Source organism: Pristiophorus japonicus, chromosome X (assembly GCF_044704955.1).
Source record: "Pristiophorus japonicus isolate sPriJap1 chromosome X, sPriJap1.hap1, whole genome shotgun sequence".
In the NCBI taxonomy this organism is placed as follows: Eukaryota; Metazoa; Chordata; class Chondrichthyes; family Pristiophoridae; genus Pristiophorus; species Pristiophorus japonicus.
In genome coordinates, this window is record NC_092010.1 from 5,514,434 (window position 1) to 5,533,593 (window position 19,160).

Below are 19,160 nucleotides of genomic sequence, written 5' to 3' on the forward strand. Positions count from 1 at the left end.
AATGGTACCGAGGAGATTAACGCGGATGTGGCCTTGACTGGAGAGTTTTAGCTATGAGCGAAGATTCGTTCGGCTGGCATTGTTTTCTTTGGAACAGAGGAGGCCGAGCAGAGACCTATTTGAGGTGCATTCCAGTATGAGGTCCCTAGATACCGTGGATAGAAAGGGCCTAATTCGTAGAGGGGTCACTAATCAAGGGGTGTAGATTTAAAATAATTGGTAGAATGTTTAGTGGGGATTTGATGAGAATGTTTTTCACCCAGATGGTGGTGGGGGTTTGGAACGCAGCGCCAGCACCGCCGTCAGTATGGCAGTGCAGACTTCGGTCGCCAGGGAAAGAGAGTGTTTCCTGATCAGGACCTCGAACCCGACATCAAGCTTATGATATAAAGAGCAGTACTGATAGCCACCCTCCTATATGTCTCAGAGACATGGGCTATGCACAGCATGCACCTCAAAACACTGGAGAAGTATCACCAACGTTTACTCTGCAAAATCCCGAAACTACTTTGGCAGGATACGGGCACCAACTTCAGTGTTCTCGCTCAGGCTAACATCCCCAGCATCGAAGCATTGACCATGCTCGATCAGCTCGAATGGGCGGACCACATTTCCTGCATACCCGATACTCGACTCACTAAACAAGCGCTCTACTCAGAGCTCCGACAAGGTAATCGAGTCCCAGGCGGGCAGATAAAATGCGTTAAGCTCACCCTTAAAGCCTCGTTGAAAAAGTGCAACATCCCCACCAACACCTGGGAATCTCTGGCCCAGGACCGCTCAATGTGCACGAGTAGCATCAGGGAAGGCGGCAAACACCTCGCGTCTCTTCGCCAGAAGCAAGCGGAGGGCAAGCGCAAAGAGCAGAAGGAGTTCACGACAATGCAAAGAACCCACCCACGCATCCTTCAACAAATATCTGCCCCACCTATAACACAGACTGTTGGTCCCACATTGGACTCATCAGTCACCTGAGAACACATATTGTTGTAGAAGCAAGTCATCCTCGACTCCGTGGGACTGCCTAAGAAGAACAAGTTGGGGGACTGTAAAGCATTGCCTGATAGGGTGTTAGAGGCAGAAATGTATAGCATTTAAAAAGTTTATGCAAGTGCAATGACGTAAGCTACCAGCCTTCGGAACAATAGCTGGAAAGTATGATTCGGCCGCCTTCTGTTCTCTAATTTCTATGGTTATTTCATTCTACGATAAAATTATGTTCATCCAAAGTTCATTATCCGTTGCGGCACCAAATCGTGTTCACCCAAAACTCATCTGCTCACTGACCCAGCTAAGGAACGCTTCGAATTGAAAAATATTCATTCTTGTTTTCAAACCCTGTATTGCTTCGCCCCTCACTAACTCTGTTATATCCTCCATTCCTTCAATCCTCCGAGACATCTTTGCTCATCCAGTTGTAGCCTTTTGGGTATCCTTGATTTTAATCGCACCACCATTGGCGGCCTTGCTTTTAGCTGCCGAGGCTCTGAGCTCCGGAATTCTCTCCCTAAACCTCACCACCTCGCTACATCTCTTTCCTTCCTTTACTTGAAACCTTCCTCTTTGACTCCGGTTTTTGTCATCTTCCCTAATATATGACTCGGTTCAGGGACGTGGGCGTTGCTGGCAGATCTGGCATTTATTGCTCATCCCTGTTGGTCCTTGCTAAGGTGGTGACATGCTTTCTACTTGAACTGCGACATTCCTTCATCTAATGGTACTCCTGCAGTGCTGATAACTGTGACATGCATTATATTAATAAGGTGTCGACAACGATCAGCGAAATATATCCAAGTTTGATTGGTGCGTTACTTGGAGGGCAAATTGGATGTGATCGTATTCCTATGAACCAGCTGTCACTTCTGGGTAACGTGGATCGCGGGTTTGCAGTTGCTGTGGTAATGCAATCCAGTGAGAAACATGGAGAACGAAAATTTAAATAAGTTATCATATTTTGCATAAGAGAATAATTTTGAAAATCTGGCCAGGTAGTGGAAATCTTTAACATGAAAACGGCAAGTATAATCAATTCCAATTTCCGATGTGCCGTGCTGTTATTTGATATCATGTCTCTGGAGCTTTAGTCTAGTAACACAATGACAAGGAAACGTACCGCCTGGGGGACTGGCTCTTGATCAACATCCACTATGAGCACATTGACTCCCACAGAGTTCAGGACTCCACTTCCTCCAACCCCGCTTCCTGTAAGGGCTCCATCCCATTCTACTAGTTTCTCAGTCTCCAGCGCTGTCATCTTTCCGAATATATGTTTCTGACATGTCTTCCTGTTTCCTCAACCGAGGATTCCCCTCCACCATAGTTGAGAGCGACATCGCACATGTATGTTTCTTTGCAATATTGCTGCTTTCACTCGATCCCATCCCTCTGAGAAGCACGAAAGGGATCCCCTTGTCTTCATTTTCCATCCAACCAGCCTCCACATGCAGCGGAACATCCGTCGCCATTTCCGACACATACAGCATGATCTCACCACCAAACACATCTTCCCCGCCCCTGCCCATTCAACATTGTGAAGGGACCATTCCCTTCATGAAGACCTGGTCCTCTGCTCAGTCGCACTAAACACCACTCCCTTTCCCATGAACACATTTCTGTGCAGGCACAAGAGATGCCACACGTGTTACCTCCTCCCTTCTCTCTGTCCAGAGCGGCAAGCACTGCTTCCAGCTGAAACTGCGATTTGCTTGGAGTTATTTTAAGTTAATACATTTCTGCTCATGATGTGGTTTGCTCTAACTTTGGGAGAACAAACGCAGATTACATGCAGAATGTCTTTGTCAGTCTGAAAGCGTATCCCAAACTTCTGGTCACCTGTCACTTTAATTCTCCACTCTGACCTCTCCGCCCTCGGTTCCTTGAACTGCACAAATGTAACAATGTATCTCAACATAAGATCGAGAAACAGCACCTCAGGTTTTCATTCGCCTTTTTAATGCTTTCTGGACTCAATATTTTGTTCAACAATTGCAGGTTACAAACTGTACCTCCATTTTTGGAACGAAGCTTTTAATGATTCTGCTAGACACATTTAAACCACTTCTGGGTCAATTTTTCATTTATTTACTTCTCCCTTTATTATCCACTGCCTTCCACCATATCTCAGACTTGCCCTTTTGTCCATCCCTGTTCACCACCTTTTGTTGCCTCTGCACTTGCATAAAACGTCTTATTTGCTAATGTTTTTCCAGATGTGACGGGCCGCCAGCGATCTGAAAATGTAATACCATTTCTGTCTCGACAGAAGCTGCCTTAAATTCTGAGGATGTCCAGCATTTGCTGTTTTTATTCCAGATTTCCAGCATCTACAATATTTTGTTTGTGCATTAACAATCTCTGTTCCCCTTCACTCACCTGCTAGAGTGACATTCACGGCCTCACTTAAGTGGGACCATAACTACCTTGTTCTGACTGAGGTTCTATATTGGCACTGGTACCGCTCTCCCTGGTTTGTACCGGTAACCTGGAATGTTCCAATGTTGTTCTTTGTGAAGACTTGACTGGAGAAAAGCGGCTGATTATCTTTGTAGAAGCAATATGCTTCTCCGAGATATCCTTTGGACACAGCGCAGTTAATAGTGATAATCTCTCCCTTCAAATACACCCCGGTAGGTTGATCAAGATATATCTCTGGTGGCGATGGCAGATCTGCTGTAAAATAAATAGAAAGAACAATTAGAAATGGATCTGTGGAATTTCATGCAGCTGGAAGCTGGTAACATAAATCGATTGTGCTGTGTTGAAAGAGAATGCGTTTAGATCGGAGACTGGTATTCTATCAAAAGAGAATCTCCCATTTCATGTGCAGGATGTGCGACAGAATTGAAATCAGAAGAAATCTGTTACCGAACTCAAAGTTTGGCCTTGAATGTTCCCCTGTTGTACCAGATGAACAAGAGGAATGTGCCAGTTTCAATTTCACATTTCAGCATATTTAGTGGAGACATACCTGACTGAAAAGAGTGAATGCCTGCATTGAGAGTGGAAATTTGCATTTCGAATAAAAGTAATAGTTGTGGCTGGATTATATGATGTGTGCAACGGTGGCATGCCCGGAATATAATGCCCATTGTTAGTTATCGTCGCGAAGGTGGTGATGGGCCTTCTTCTATAATTTGCGCTGTACCGTTCGCTAATAGAATTCCCACGTGCTATTTGGTTGGGAGATCCAGGATTTTTTATCAGGCTAAGGAACTTGGATATTATTTCCATGTGAGGATGAAGTTTAACTTGCAGCGATGGTGTCCCGCTAGCCCTTTTGCGACCTCTGCCAACTCGTTCAAGTCGGCAGAGGTCGCAATTTCGGAAGCGACAGCTATTTTAAGCCTTGCTCTGCTGTACACTCCATTTAATTAATGGAGATATGATCGGGTGGCTTGTTCAATGATTGGTGGACCAGTACCGGAACACGCCCCACTGCAGCTGGTTGATTTACTTTAAAACTGCCCTCCAAGCTGCATCTTTGAGCACAGTTGAAGTCCCAATATTCGGAACAAATTATCGTCTTTGGAAGTTGTGTAAAAGGGACGATGACGGCTCGTGAGCCCGATTTAAGCTGTACTGATTAAATGTTTCACTGAAACTAAGACTTAGAAAATAGGGCGGTGCTCCAATGGGAGGAGGCGGAGGGCGGTGACGGCGGGGTAGTTAATCTGAGATCTCCCACGCTTTGCTCTAGCATGTCTTTCCTAAATCAATCTATTTTTCATTAATGATTGGAAAATGTATTGGCAGTAAATGCTTACAGAACTAAATTTGACATTAATTTCGCCTTGGATAGAAGCCAAAAATGGGTGAGAGTGTTTTGCGCCCAATATGAAGGAAGACCTGGCGGGGTGCAATATGGACGACCGTTTCGTTCCTACACAATTTGTCCGACGACTAAAGACTAATTTCACGTGGTATATTATCATGTGTTGCGCGGGCTTCAAGCGATATCCAATGTTCTTGGAGTGAAACATATCAACACTTCTGCACTAAAGTTACTGTCATGGCATTACTTCGCTCTGAGATGATTTCCCTCTCTGACACTGAATTTTTGTACAAACAGGAGTAATCTTCTGGCCCGTTCCCCAATAGGTTGGTGATGTCGAAGGTGACCGCGAGTTGCCCTGGCTTGGCTCTGACCATTTTGACTGGCTTATTTTTACTACCTCTGTAAAATAGAAACTGCTGCCCAAATATGGAGAGCTTGATTCGCAGGCAACATTGACCTGTTCTCCTCTCACAAATACTTGATCCTGACGGTTAAGAAATGCTGACGGTTTACGAGGGTAAGCTGTAAGGATAGAAAGGAAACACATTAATGTAAATCCCACGAATTCACACAGGAGCGAATTAACCTGTTGCGGCAGGCGGGAAATGGTTGCGGCATCAAATCGCACTACCCACTGGCCCGTGTGCAGTGAGCAGATGCCCGCGGTGTCCCCGCAAGCACTGGGTTTAGGCTTGCGAAGCGCACACCCCTAAACGTGGCACTTCTGATCTGTTAAACATTATTTTGACAGATCGCAACCATGCAAAACAAAAGGGCTTGCGTGAGTGTTGGGTTATTTACCCAACTCCTGCCCAGCGAATGTCCTTAACATTCTTACGCTGTTAAAAGCAGCGTTAAGGCCTAGTTTTACCAACATGATTTAAAAATAAATAGAAAACTAAAATGTTATTGAGCATTCATATTTTAAAAATTCTATCAATTAACGTAAGTTCATTTTTACCCCTGTTTAAAAGGGATGAAAAAAAACGTAAAATAAATACATTTTTGCAATATATTTAATTGAATTGCATTTTAATTAATTTTAAACATGTTATGTGTTTTGGAAATGTATTTTACGTGTTTGTGCGTTTCTGCGGGTGTCCCTATGACAGCTCCGTACATATGGAATTAATATAAGAATGAATGGAGCTCCCAGTACTCTGACAGGTTGTGCCAACCAACGTTATCCCAGAGATCCGTATGAAACCTGTACGATCTTGATAAACATGGGCCACGACACTCGCCTTCGCGTAGGACGTCAAGTAACTACACCTCTGGGAACACCAGATACTTTCATAGAAATTGCTGCGGTCAGAGACCTAATTTTTATGCAGCGTCCGATTTTAATTAATTTTAATTTTAATCGATTGCTGTGTAACATTGATAACTGATTACCTGTCGCCTGATTTAAATTAGTGCCACAGATGAATTTCATCCCCACACATAATATGTTGAATGTATATCAAAGTGCATGCTTGTCTCTATTACTGCTGTCACTTGCAGTAAACGGTCACCCGTGTTTGCAGGACACATCGTTATGGAGATCATGTCATGTGAGCAGCTCAGAGATTCATTCTGTCAATATTCAGCGCTGTGACATTTAAAATATTTTGAAAATTGGTTTAAACTGGGTGGCATCAGAGCTAGTTGATGCATTGGTTTTGATCTTCCAGAATTCCCAAGATTTTAGAATGTTCCCCGTGGACAGAAAGAAAGCAAATGTAACCCCGCTATTCAAAACAGGAAGGGCAGATAAACCAGGAAATTAAGGCCAGTAGATCGACATCAGTAGCAGGGGAAACGCTCTATTGTTAAGCACTTGTCAAATCAATATGTGATTAGATCGAGTCAACACGGTTTCGGAATGGGAAAAGGGCTTTATCAAGTCGGTTTTTTGAGGATGCAACTAGCAGACTGGATAAGGGGGACCAGTGCATGGACTGTGTTTGGTGTTTAAAAAAACATTTGATTAGGGGCAAAGAAGAGATTATTAAACAAAATTAATGTTCATGCGATCGGGGTAATATATTAATATGGATTGTGGTTTCATCTACGGACAGAAAAGAGATTGCACGGATAAAAAGGACATTTTTAACGAATGGGGAACCACAGGGATCGGAGCTTGGATCTCAGCTACTTGCAATCAATATCAATTCCTTAGATGAGGATACGTCGTGTGATGTATCCAAGCTTGGTCAAGATACAAAGTCAGGTGGAATAGTAAGCTCCGAGGAGGACCCAACAATGCTGCAAAGTAAGTTCGACAGGTTCATTCATGGGGAAAGGGCACGGCAGAGTAAATATGGTGTGGGGAATTGAGATGTTATCAAGTTTGTGGAAAAATTTGAAAAGCAGAATATTAGAAAAGGATTAGAAGATAAGAGTAAATCGGTCTTACTACATAGGGTCTCCATAAGACAACATCTGGTGTACTGTATGCAGTTTTGGTCTCCTTGCTTAAGGAAGGATATACTTGCATTAAGTTTACTCGACTGATCCCTGGGATCAGAGGAATGACTATCAAGACAGATTTGGTAGCCTCGGCTTATATTTCGAAAAATGAGAGGCGATGTCATTGAAACATATAAAATGCTTAAGGAGCTTGACAGGGTAGACACGGGCTGGGTATTTCCTGGTCAGTTCACACTTTTGGATACTAATGGAGTTTATCACAATTGGGATGTGACAGGGAGTTGTGGTAGAAGACCAACCATGATCTTATTAAAGGTTGGAGCAGGCTCAAAGAATGGAATGGCCGACTGCTGCTTTTATGTTATCTTATTATGTTCTTATGAAACAAGTAGGAAAGCTGCAAATACCAGGAGCGTTGTGTAGAGATATTATTAAGCACCATCCCCTTCACTTACTTGCAACAACGACCGTCACTGCCACGCTGAGGTGGGATTTTATCCACCTTTTATGAATGGAGTTTCCATATTGGCATTGGTATCGCCCTCCCTCGTTTTTACCGGTAACCTGGACTGTTCCAATGTTGTCCTTTGTGACGATTTCTCCAGAGAACAGTGGTTGATTGTCTTCGTAAAAGTGATATGTATTACCGAGATATACTCTGTGCACTATGCACTTCATAGTGATCATCTCTTCCTTCAAATACACCCGAGACTGTTGATCAAGTGATATCCCTGGTGGAGAAGGCAGATATGTCGTAAAATAAATAGAAAGATCAATTAGAAATGGATCTGTGGAATGTCATGCAGGTGGAAGCTGGTAACTTAATTCGATTGTGTTGTGTTGAAGGAGAATGTGTTTAGATCCAGGACTGGGATTCTATCAAAGCGGAATTCCCCATTTCATGACTGGGATGTGCGGCAGAATTGAAATCAGGTTAAATCTGTTGACAAATTCAAGGTTAGGCCTTGCATTTTCCCGTGTTGCACCAGAGGAATAAGAGGAATGTGCCGTTTTCAAATTTGCGTATTTGCAAATTTAGTGGAGCCATACCTGATTAAAAATAATGAATGTCTGCATGGAAGAGTGGAGATTTGCATTTCGAATTAATATAACAGTTGTGGCTGGGTTCTATGATGTGTGCATCGATTGCAAGCCCGGAATCTAATGCCCATCTTTGGTTATCGTCGCGAAGGTTGTGAATTGCCGTTTTAGAGCATTACTGCTGTACAGTTTACTGAAAGGACTCCCACGTGCTGTTTGGTAGTGTGATCCAAGATTTTTATCAAGCGAAGATGAAGGAACATGGATATATTTCCAAGTGAGGATGAAGCTTAACGTCGAGTGATGGTGTCTCCCTGTTCCTGCTTCCATTGTCGTTCACGCCGCAGGTAAAGGTTACAAAGGTTACAAAGGCAGATAGTGGATGGGTGACCATCAGGCAGAGTACGAGTAGGAAGGTTGTGCAGTAGTCCTCTGCGGTCATCTCCCTCCAAAACAGATATACCACTTTGGACACTGTGGGGGAAGATGGCTCCTCAGGGGAAGGCACCAGCAGCCAAGTTCATGGCGCCATGAGTGGCTCCGCTGCACAGGAGGGCAGGAAAAAGAGCAGGAGAGCTCAAGTACTAATGGATACAATTGTACAGTGAAACATAGAAATATAGAAACGTAGAAAATAGGAGTAGGCCATTCGTCCCTTCAAGCCTGCAACACCATTCAATAAGATCATGGTTGATCATACCCTCAGTACCCCTTTCCTGCTTTCTCTCCATACTTCTTGATCCCCTGAGCCGTAAAGGCCATATATAACTCGTTTTGAATATATCCAAAGAACTGGCATCAACAACTCTCTGCGGCAGGGAATTCCACAGGTTAACAACTCTCTATACTCAAATCCTCGAGCTATGAATGCCAACATACCATTTTCCTTCTTTACTGCCTGCTGTACCTGCATGCCAACTTTCAATGACTGATGTACCATGACACCCAGGTCTCGTTGCACCACCCTTTTCCGAATCTGCCGCATTCAGGTAATATTCTGTCTTTGCGGTTTTGCCACCAAAGTGGATAAACTCACATTTATCCAAGTTATTCTGCATCGGCCATGCATTTGCGCACTCATGTAACCTGTCCAACTCTCCCTGAAGCCTTTACCGTCCCCCTCACAGCTCACACCGCCACCCAGTTTACTGTCATCTGCAAACTTGGAGATATTACAGTCAATTCCTTCATCCAAATCATTGATGTATATTGTAAAGAGCTGGGGTCCCAGCACTGAGTTCTGCGGCACTCCACTATCACAACTTGCCATTCTGAAAAAGACCCGTTTATCCCGACACTCTGCTTCCTGTCTGCCAACCAGTTCTCTATCCATGTCAATACATTAGCCCCAATACCATGTGCTTTAATTTTGCAAAGTAATCTCTTGTGTGGTACCTTGTCAAAAGCCATGTGAAATTCCAACTACACCACATCCACTGGTTCTCCCTTGTCCACTCTACTCGTTACATCCTAAAAAAATTCCAGAAAATTTGTCAAGCATGCCTTCCCCTTCATAAATCCATGCAGACTTGGACTGATCCTGTCTCTGCTTTCCAAATGCGATGCTATTTCATCCTTAATAATTGATTCCAATATTTTCCCCACCACTGATGTCAACCTAACTGGTCTGTAATTAACCGCTTTCTCTCTCCCTTCCTTTTTAAAAAGTGGTGTTATATTAACTACCCTCCAGTCCATAGGAACTGATCCAGAGTCGATGGACTGTTGGAAAATGACCACCAATGCAGCCACTATTTCTGGGGCCACTTCCTTAATTACTCTGGGATGCAGACTATCAGGCCCCGGGGATTTATCGGCCTTCAATCCCATCAATTTCCCGAACATAATTTCCCACCACATTTCTTCTCACTAGACCCTCAGTCCCCTAGACCATCCGGAAGGTTATTTGTGTCTTCCTTCTTGAAGAGAGAACCAAAGTATTTGTTCAATTGGTCTGCCATTTCTTTGTTCCCCATGATAAATTCACGTGAATCCGACTGCAAGGGATCTACGTTTGTCTTCTCTAATCTTTTTCTCTTCACATACCTTTAGAAGCTTTTGCAGTCAGTTTTTATGTTCGCAGCAAGCTTCTTCTCGTACTATATTTTCCCCCTCTTAATTAAAGCATTTATCCTTCTCTGCTGAATTCTAAGTTACTCCCAGTCCTCAGGTTTGCTGCTTTTACAGGCCAATTTATATGCCTCTTCCTTGGATTCATCACTATCCTTAATTTCCCTTGTTAGCCACGATTGAGCAACCTTTCTCGTTTTATTTTTACTCCAAAAGGGATGTACAATTGCTGAAGTTCATCCATGTGATTTTTAAATGTTTGCCATTGCCTATCCACCGTAACCCTTTAAGTATCATTCTGGCCAATTCACGCTTCAAACCATCGAAGTTAACTTTCCTTAACTTCAGGACCCTAGTTTCTGAATTAACTGTCTTACTGCCCATCCTAATAAAGAATGCTACCATGTTATGGTCACTCTTCCCCAAGTGGTCTCGCACAACAAGATTGCTAATTAGTGCTTTGTCATTACACATCACCCAGTCTAGGATAGCCTGCCCTCTAGTTGGCTCCTTGACATATTCGTCTAGAAAACCATCCCTAATACACTCCAGGAAATCCTCATCCACTGCAGTGCGACCAGTTTGGTTAGTTCAATGAATATGTAGATTAAAGTCACCCATGATAACTGCTGTACCTTTATTGCATGTGTAGTATCCATGCACCATACTACAAACTCACACAAGGCATAGATATTTCAGACACGGTCACTCTGTGACCTTCACTTTAATCTCAGGATCAAGGAGTGCTGACCTCCCCTTTTATACCTGGAAACCCAGGTGAGGAGTGTCTCCCGCAAGTTCACCCCCTGTGGTCAGGGTGGGAATTTCTAGGGTACAGGTACATTGTACATGAGTTACAGTAACATGACTATGTCATTGCAAGATGTTTAAGTACATGACATCACCTCCCCTTTAAGTCTTTTTGTTTTAGAGGTTAACCCTGTCAGGTGGTCGACCCTCTCTCATGGAGCGCCGCAGTTGTGGCTCCGGTGGCTGAGCCTCGGCACGCGTCACTATCACTTGAGGTAATTCCAGCCTGTGCGGGCTGGCCGCAGGGGTTGTGCATGCTGAGGACTGTCTTTGTTGCTCGTATGCTGGCAGTGGTGTGGGTGCCATCTCATCATGCTCTTCTTCAGGTTCCTCTGTGTCTATGCTGAACCTTGTCTTTACTTGGTCCAAGTGTTTGCGGCTTTTCTGCCCATTGTTTAGTCGGACCACCATGACTCTATTTCCTGCTTTGCCAATTACGGTGCACTCAAGCCACTTGGGTCTTAAGCATAGTTAAGAGCAAATACCAGGTCATGTATTTCTATACACCTCCCCCTTGAGTTTCGATCATGGAGCTCGGTTTGGGACTGTCCCTTGCCCTCAACAATGTCTGCCAGGGCTGGGTGAATGAGGGACAGCCGCATCTTGAGCGTGCATTTCATGAGAAGTTCCGCTGGCGGGACTCCTGTGAGCGAGTGCGGGCAAGACCTGTCGGCCAGCAGGAGACGCGATAGGTGGTACTGAAGGGAGTGTCTTTGGATGCGTAGCATGCCCTGTTTTTTGATTTGGACCACCAGTTCCGCCAGGCCATTTGAAGCCGGCTTGAACAGTGCTGTCCAGACGTGCTTGATACCATTGCCCGACATAAACTCGTGGAATTCGTGGCTGGTGAAACACGGGCCATTGTCGAGGACCAGGATGTCCGGCAAGCCATGGGTCGCAAAAACGGTGATGGATGTCGTGCACAATGACAATATGATGCACTCGATCCATTTTGAGTATGCGTCGACAACGATCAGGAACATTTTCCACATGAATGGGCCCGAATAGTCGACATGAATACGTAACTATGGCCTGGTGGGCCAGGGCCATGAGCTGAGTGGGGCCTCCCTGGGGGCATTGTCCAGCTGGGCACACGTCGTGCACCTGCGAACCCAGTGTTCCAAGTCTGAGTCAATCCCCGGCCACCATACATGTGACTGGGCAATGGCCTTCATTAACACGATGCCAGGGTGCTTGCTGTGGGGTTCCCTGATGAAAGCTTCCCTTCCTTTCTGGGGCATGACTACCCGGCTGCCACATAGCAGGCAGTTGGCATGTATGGAGAGCTCATCCATCCATCTCTGAAACGGTCTGAGTTCCTTTGGGTGCGCACTGTGTGCGGGCGCCCAATTCCCAGTCAGGACACATTTCTTTATCATGGATAGGAGGGAGTCCCTGTTGGTCCAGAGTTTGATCTGGCGGGCTGTGATGAAGGAGCCCGCAGTATCAAAAGACTTAACGGCCATGACCATCTCGGCGCTCTGCTCCGATGCCCCCTCGGTGGTGGCCAGTGGGAGTCTGCTGAGTGCGTCAGCGCAATTTTCGGTGACTGGCCGGTGTTGTATGGTGTCGTCATACGCAGCCAGCATGAGTGCCCAGCGCTGTGTGCGAGCTGACGCAGTAGCGTTGACAGCCTTGCTGTCGGACAACAAGGATGTTGACGGATTGTGATCCGTCTCTACCTCGAACTGTCGACAAAAATGGAACTGGTGCATCTTTTTCACACGGTACACACACGCGAGTGCTTCCGACTCGACCATGCTATATCCACGCTCTGCCTGGGAGAACGACCTGGATGCGTAAGCCACCGGTTGGAGTCGGCCGTCATCGTTTCCATGCTGCAACACACACCCAACCCCGTAGGATGATGCATCCCATGTTAAAACCAGTTTATTACAGGGGTCATACAAAGTCAACAGTTTGTTGGAACACAGCAGGTTCCTCACCTTATTGAAAGCCCGTTCTTGACAATCCCCCAAAAACCATTCACAACCTTTGTGGAGGAGCATGTGTAACTGCTCCAACAATGTGCTTAAGTTTGGTAGAAATTTTCCAAAATAGTTCAAATGTCCCAGGAATGATCGTAACTCCGACGGGCCTGGGCGCCTGGCGGATCGCCTCCGTTTTTGATTTTGGGCCGGATCCCGTCTGCGGGAACCCTCCTGCCCAGGAACTCGACCTCTGGGGCCAAAAACACGCACTTGGCCTTTTTCAGCAACAAGCTTACCCGATCCAATCGGCGTAGCACCTCCTTCAGGTTGCGGAGGTGTTCTTCGGTGTCTCGACCCATTATGAGAATGTCGTCTTGGAATACGATCGTTCCAGGAATGGATTTGAGGAAGCTGTCCATGTTTCTCTGAAAGATGGCTGCTGCTGAACAAATGCCAAACGGGCACCTGTTGTAGAAAATTATCCCTTGTGCGTCATGATGGCGGTCAGAAGCTTGGACTCTTTAGCCAGTTCATGAGTCATGTAGGCCGAAGTTAGGTCCAACTTCATGAACAGCTTTCCACCTGCCAGCGTGGCAGAATGGTCCTCCGCTCTCGGAAGCGGGTATTGGTATTGCCGCGATACTCGGTTGATGGTGGCTTTGTCGTCGCCATAAATCCGGACCTAACCATCTGCTTTAAGGACGGGAACGATGGGACTTGCACAGTCGCTGAATTCAATGGCCGAAATTATGCCCTCTCTGAGCAGCCTGTCCAGTTCACTTTCAATTTTCTCACGCATCACGTACGGCACAGCTCTGGCTTTGTGGTGCACTGGTCTGGCGTCTGGAGTGATGCGCATTAATACTTTATTGCCCTTGAAAGTTCCGACACCGGGTTTAAACATTGACCCGAATTTTTGCAAGACCTGTGAGCATGAATTTCGCTCCACGGATAAAATGTCATGCACATTCCCCCATTTCCAATTCATCTCAGCGAGCGAACTCTTCCCCAAAAGCACGGGGCCATTTCCTGGAAAGATCCAGAGTGGCACCTGGTTCTGTAATCCATTATGCGTTACCACCAAGTTTGCACTGCCCAGCACTGAGATGATCTCTTTGGTGTACGTCCGTAGCTACGTCTTAATGCGTTCCAGTTTGGGCCTGCTAGCTCTTTGTGGCCATAGTCTCTCAAATTGTTGGGCGCTCATGAGTGACTGGCTAGCTCCAGTATCCAGCTCCATGTGCACCGTGATGCCATTCAGTAAGACTTTCATCATCATGGGTGGCGTTTTAGTGTATGAACTGTGGACGTCAGCCACATGAACCCACTGAACATCAGCATCTATGGCTTTACCCCAGGCCTCATCCTGCATTGCTGACCACTCGTCTGGTTCCTCTGTCTCGCAGATTAGCCTCGCTACTGCATTTTTGCACATCCTGGCCAAGTGTCCACCAACATTACAAATCCTACATGTATATTGCTGGAACCTGTAGCTTTTCGCAGTGTGTCAACCCCCGCACCTCCAGCATGAGCTGAGATTGAGATTGCTGTTAACGCAAGGACTATTACCAAGCATTCCTCTCTGATTGCCCATTTGGCTGTTTCTAACACTCTGACGGTGGGTGTTAATGTTCCCATCGCGGGACGCATTGTTGCTTGAGATGGCGTGAATTGCCGATCTTCTTTCCATTGTCCTTGTTGCAGGCCCACCCAGGAGTCTGTTGATGCCTGTGTGGTTTCACAATACTCTTGCCTGCCTGCGGGTCCCGAGCCGCGTTCACCATGTTAACTCCCTGGTCCTTCGCCACATTTGGACCAGGGCTGCGTGCATAAATTAGCTTGGTCTCCGCTTCCCCTGCCATAAACGTCTGACTATCAATGCCGCCCCTTCTAATGTCAAGTCCTTCATCTTTATGAGCTTCCTGAAAATGCCGGCATGATTAATGCCCTCGATGAAAGTGTCCCTTAACATCTCCCCACTGCAGGCCTCGGAGAACTTACAGGGACTGACCAAGCGCCGCAGTTCCGCCACGAAGTCCGAGACGTTTTGTCCCTCCCGACGCCGGTGAGATGCTCACTGAACAGCTGGCTGAGCTCTTCAAACGACTTGTCTGCCGCCGTTTGGGGTGCGAGCAGGTCTTTCATCAGTGCATACGTCTGTGGACCACAGCTGGTCAGTAGATGCGCCCTCCGCTTGTCAGCCGCTGTCTCTTCCAGCCAGTCCTTTTTGACAAAGCTCTGCTGGAGTCTTTCCACAAAGTCGTCCCAGTCCTCACCCACACAATAACGTTGCTCTGTGCCACCGGTGGGCATCATCGTGGTTCGGTGATTCCCGTTTCTCGTCGCCACATTTAGTGACCCTTCACCTTACTACAAACTCACACGAGGCATGTGCCTATCAGACATGGTCACTCTGTGACCTTCAGCTGTATTCTCAGGACTAAGGAGTGCTGACCCTTGATGGGACCTCCCCTTTTATACCTGGAAACCCAGGTGAGGATTGTCTCCCGCAAGCTCACTATCATGGTCAGGGTGTTGAGGGACAGTGCATATGAGTTACAATTACATGACTATGTCATTGCAAGAAGGTTAAATACATGACATCATGCATCCCTAATTTCTTTTTGATGCTGTCCCCAAACTTGCTACTACTGTTTGGTCGTCTGTACACAACTCCCACTAGCGTTTTCTGCCCCTTGGTATTCTGTTGGTCTACCCATACCGATTCCACATCATCCAAGCTAAGGCCCTTTCTTACTATTGCATTAATTTCCTCTTTAACCAGCAATGCCACCACGCCTCCTTTTCTTTTCTGTCTATCCTTCATAAATGTTGAATACCCCTGGATTTTGAGATCCCAGCCTTCGTAATCCAAGAGCCATGTCTCTGTGACGCCAATTACATCATACTTGTTACCTGCTATCTGCGCTGTTAACTCGTCCATCTTATTCCGAATACTCCTCGCATTGAGGCACAGAGCCTTCAGGCTTGTCATTCGAACACATTTTGGCCCTTTAGAACTTTGCTGTAATGTGACCCTTTTTGCTCTTTGCCTTAGGTTTCTCTGCCTTCCACTTTTAATTTTCTTCTTTCGATCTTTCACTTCCACCCCCATTCTACTTCTCTCTGTCTTCCTGCATAGTTTCCCATCCCCCTGCCATATTAGTTTACCTCCTCCCCAACAGCACTAGCAAACACTCCCCCGAGAACATTGGTTCTGGTCCTGCCCAGGTGCAGACAGTCCGGTTTGTACTAGACCCACCTCCCACAGAACCGGTTCCAATGTCCCAGGCATTTGAATAGATAGTCGTTTCTGTGGCAGCAATCGAGACTTCAGGATCGTATGCTGCCTCCCTGTTGCAAGGATCAAGGATGTCTCGGATCGGCTGCAGAGCATTGTCGCGTGGGACGGTGAACAGCCAGTTGTCGTGGGGCATATAGCTGCCAACGATATATGACATGAGGTCCTAGATACTGCATTTAGGGAGCAAGGAGGGAAATGAAAACGTAGGAAATCAAAGGGAGTAAGCTCAGGATTGCGACCAGTGCCACGTGCTATTCAGAGAAGAAAAAGCACGATAGTTAAGATGAATACGTTGCTTGAGGAATGGTGAAAGAGAGAGGGAATCAAATTCCTGGGACATTGCAATCTGTTCTGGGGGAGGTGGGAACAGTACAAACCAGACGGTCTGCACCTGGGCAGGACTGGAACCGGAGTCCGAGGGGGAGTGTTTGCGAGTGCTTTTCGGGAGGGTTTAATCAATATGGCAGGAGGATGGGAATGTATGCAGGGAGACACAGGGAAGTAAAATGGGGGCAGAAGCAAAAGGTAGAAAGGAGATAAGTAAAATTGGACGGCAGAGAAATCAATGGCAGAAATCAAAAAGAGCCACATTACAACATAATTCTAAAAGGACAAATAGTGTTAAAAAACTAGCCTGAAGGATCTGTGTCTCAATGTGAGAAGCATTGGCAATAAGTTGGATGAATTAACTGTGCAGACAGCTGTTAGCGGATAAGATGTAATTGGGATTACGGAAACATGGCTCCAGGGTGATCAAGGCTGGGAACTCAACATCCAGGGGTATTCAATATTCAGGAAGGATAGACAGAAAGGAAAAGGAGGTGGGGTAGCTTTGCTGGTTAAAGAGGTGATTAACGCAATCGTAAGAAAGGACATTCGCTTGGATGATGTGGAATCTATATGGGTAGAGCTGCGGAACACCAAAGGGTAGAAAACGCTCGTGGGAGTTGTGTGCAGACCACCACACAGTGGTAGTGAGGTTGGAGATGGCATCAAACAGGAAATTAAGGATGTGTCCACTAAGGGTATGACAGCTATCATGGGTGACTTTAATCTACTTATAGATTGGGCTAAGCAAACTAGTAGCACTACGGTGGAGGGGGATTTCGTTGACTGTATAAGCGATGGTTTTCTCGACCAATATGTCGACGAACCAACTCGAGAGCTGGCCATCTTAGACTGGGTGTTGTGTAACGAGAGAGGATTCATTAGCAATCTTTTTGTGCGAGGCCTCTTGGGGAAGAGTGAACATAAGATGGTAGTATTCTTTATTAAAATGGAGAGTGAGACAGTTAATTCAGAGAGTAGAGACCCGAACTTAAAGAAAGGTAACTTCCATGATGTGAGACGTGAATTGGCTAGGATAGACTGGGGAATGATACTTAAAGGGTTGGCGGTGGATAAACAATGGCAAACATTTAAAGATCACATGCACGGACTTCATCAATTGTACATCACTGTCTGATGTAAAAATAAAAAGGGGAATGTAGCTCAATGGTGGCTTACAAGGGAAATTAGGAATAGTCTTCAATCCAAGGAAGAGGGATATAAATTGGCCAGAAATACCAGCAAACTTGAGGACTGGGAGAAATTTAGAATTCAGCACATGAGGAAAAAGGGTGTAATTAGGAGGGGGAAAATAAAGAATGAGAGTAACCTTGCATAGAACATAAAAACTGACTGAAAAAGCTTCTATCGATATGTGAAAAGAAAAATATTGGTGAAGACAAATTTAGATCGCTTGCAGTCAGAATTAGGTGAATTATAATGGGGACCAAAGAAATGGCAGAACAGTTGAACAAATACTTTGGTTCTGTCTTCACGCAGGAGGACACAAATAATCTTCCGAAAATACTAGGGGACCGAGGGTCAAGCGCGAATGAGGAAATGAAGGAAATCGTTATTTGTCAGGAAATTGTGTTGGGGAAATTGATGGGATTGAAGGCCGATAGATCCGCAGGGCCTGATAGTCTGCATCCCAGAGCATTTAAGGAAGTTCCCTTGAAATATTTGATGAGCAGGTTCTCATTTTCCAAACAGTTTATAGAATCTGGATCAGTTCCTATGGATTGGAGGGTAGCTCATGTAACCCCACTTTAAAAAAAAGGAGAGACAGAGAAAACAGGGAATTATAGACCGGTTAGCCTGACATCGGTAGTGGGGAAAATGTTGGAATCAATTGTTAAAAAATTAATAACAGCGCATTTGGAAATCAGTGACAGGAACGGTCCAAGTCAGTATGGATTTATGAAAGGGAAAACATGCTTCACAAATCTTCTACAATGTTTGGATGATGTAAGTAGTAGAGTGGACAAGGGAGAAACAGTGGATGTGGTGTATTTGGACTTTGAAATGACTTTTGACAAGGTCCCACACAAGAGGTTATTTTGCAAAATTAAAGCACATGGTATTGCGGCTAATGTATTGATGTGGATAGAGAACTAGTTGGCAGGCAGGGAGCAAAGAGTAGGAATAAATGGGTCCTTTTCAGAATGGCAGGCAGTGAATAGTGGGGTACCGCAAGGTTCAGTGCTGGGACCACAGCTATTTACAATTTACATTCATGATTTAGAGCAAGGAATTGAATGTAATATCTCCAAGTTTGCAGATGACACTAAGCTTGGTGGCAGTCTGAGCTGTGAGGAGGATGCTAAGAGGCTGCAGTGTGACTTGGACAGGTTAGGTGAATGGGAAAATGCATGGCAGATGCAATATAATGTAGAAAAATGTGAGGTTATCCACTTTGGTGGCAAAAGCAGGACGGCAGAATATTATCTGAATGGTGACAGATTTGGAAATGGGGAGGTGCAACAAGTCC